The sequence below is a fragment of the Octopus bimaculoides genome, chromosome 1 (assembly GCF_001194135.2).
Source record: "Octopus bimaculoides isolate UCB-OBI-ISO-001 chromosome 1, ASM119413v2, whole genome shotgun sequence".
Taxonomy (NCBI): domain Eukaryota; kingdom Metazoa; phylum Mollusca; class Cephalopoda; order Octopoda; family Octopodidae; genus Octopus; species Octopus bimaculoides.
In genome coordinates this window covers 130,583,828-130,585,856 of record NC_068981.1, presented here as the reverse complement: position 1 = coordinate 130,585,856, position 2,029 = coordinate 130,583,828, and the positions used below count along the sequence as shown (strand labels likewise).

At 36.9% G+C, this 2,029-nt stretch overlaps 1 protein-coding gene across 9 annotated transcripts in view; it reads right to left on the bottom strand.

Moving 5' to 3' along the window:
* LOC106868390 (protein NDRG3) overlaps positions 1-2,029 on the bottom strand; it is a 140,985-nt gene that overhangs the window by 18,503 nt on the left and 120,453 nt on the right. The gene's annotated exons all lie outside the window — the stretch shown is intronic.

Here is a 2,029-nt window from a genome sequence, read left to right as displayed (position 1 = left end):
ATATATATATATATATATATATATACACACACATACATACATATATCTTTATATACAACAGGCTTCTTTCAGTTTCCATCTACCAAATCCACTCACAAGGCTTTGATCGAGCCAGGGTTATAGAAGAAGACACAGTGGGACTGAACCTGGAACCATGTGGTTGGAAAGCAAGCTTCTTACCACACAGCCACGCTTATATATGAAAATGTGTGTATGCATGTGCATTTGTGTGACTGAGAATGCTTACAAACTATGCTGAGCGACAATTACAAACAGTGATAGTCATTAACATTTTCTGTTAATGAATTGTCATACAACTCTGAACTTCTGAATTCCATGGGGAAAAAAAAGACCCTGACTCGAACAACAAGTAAAGGTAGGCAACAGGAAGATCATCCAACCATAAAAATCTTGACTCAATTACCTCCTGCCTAAGTCATGCTAGCTTGGAAAAATAGAACTCACATGAAACAAAATGGGCTTCTTTTTCTTAAGAAAGAAAACCAGTCATTTACTATAAGAAGACATATCTTTTTATCTTTTACTCGTTTCAGTCAGTAGACTGAGGCCATGCTTATTTTTTAAGTACTTATTTTTTTAAGCCTTGTACTTACACACCAACAGTTGTCAAGAGGTAGTGGTGGTGGTGGTGGTGGATACACACACACAAACACAAAATGGGCTTCTTTCAGTTTCTGTCAAACAAATCCACTCACAAGGCTTTGAGTCAGCCTGAGGCTATGATAAAAGATACTTGCCTGAGGTACCACACAGTGGGACTGAACCCAGAATCATGTAAATGGGAAAGCAAACTTCTTACCATGCAATAATGACAATCTCCATAGTTTTGCAGACAAGGTTATTCTTTCTTTTCCTCAGTACCTTAAAGAATGTTTTCTTGAATGAGTTATATACATAACACATTGGTTCCCAAAGTGGGCGGTGCTGCCCCCCCCCCACCTGGGGGCAGTGGAAAGATCCGGGGGGGCGTTAAAGAAAATTGGGATGATAATGGGGTAGCCAAAATGGGGTGATAGATGTAAAAAAATAATAAATAATAGGTTAATTAGGTTTAAGTTTTATTTTTGAAATATAGTTGTTTTGAATTTATTGCAGAGTGTGGTCTATATTTGTGGTGAGAAAGGTGAAAGGGTGCTAGGAATGTGGCTTGGGTGCCAAATAGATGGGGGGGGGGAACCACTGACATGAGACCTAAGACAGATTTACAATTGACTGTTAATAACCTAAAATCAGCCTCACCCTTCTATGTAATAAGGTAAACTCATCAACAAACACGTTATTTATTTATTTATAAAAAAAAAACTATTGTCATATAAGAAAAACTAACAACAAAACAAGCCAATGAGAAAGCCTCTAAGTGATTAATCAAACTGCTAAAGCTAGCAGCCAAATCTTTTCTTACATCACAGCATATGTCCTTAAACAAATGAAATACTGGATAATGTAGCTGAGGGATGCCAGTTCCTGGAAAATGATAAGATGGTCGTGGATGAATTGCCTTTGATTAGGGGTCTGCACAATCATCAGGATCATGATGAGGCTAAAGAACTCAACAACAACAAAAAACCAACCAACAACAAAATACCCATAGAAGAAATGATATGAATGATATACAAATGTGTGATGCCTATGATATCACCCATGGCATAGAGAGGAAGATATCAAGTGAGATACATACTATATCTGCGATCTTTTAATAGAAATAACAACCACTTGTGTGTGAAAAACAAAATAATTCTTTCTGCTTTAGTCACAAGGCCTAAAATTATGGGGGGAAGAAGCTAGTCGATTACATCAACCCAATTGTGCTCAACTGGCACTTATTTTATTGATGCTGCAAGGATGAAAGGCAGAGTTAACCTTGGTAGAATTTGAACTCAGAACATAAAGATGAACAAAATGTTGCTAAGCATTTTGCCTGGTATGTTAACAAAACTGCAGCTCAGAGAAGAAAATAATAAATGACTATAATAATGATTTCATATTTTGGCACAAGACCAGCAAGTTT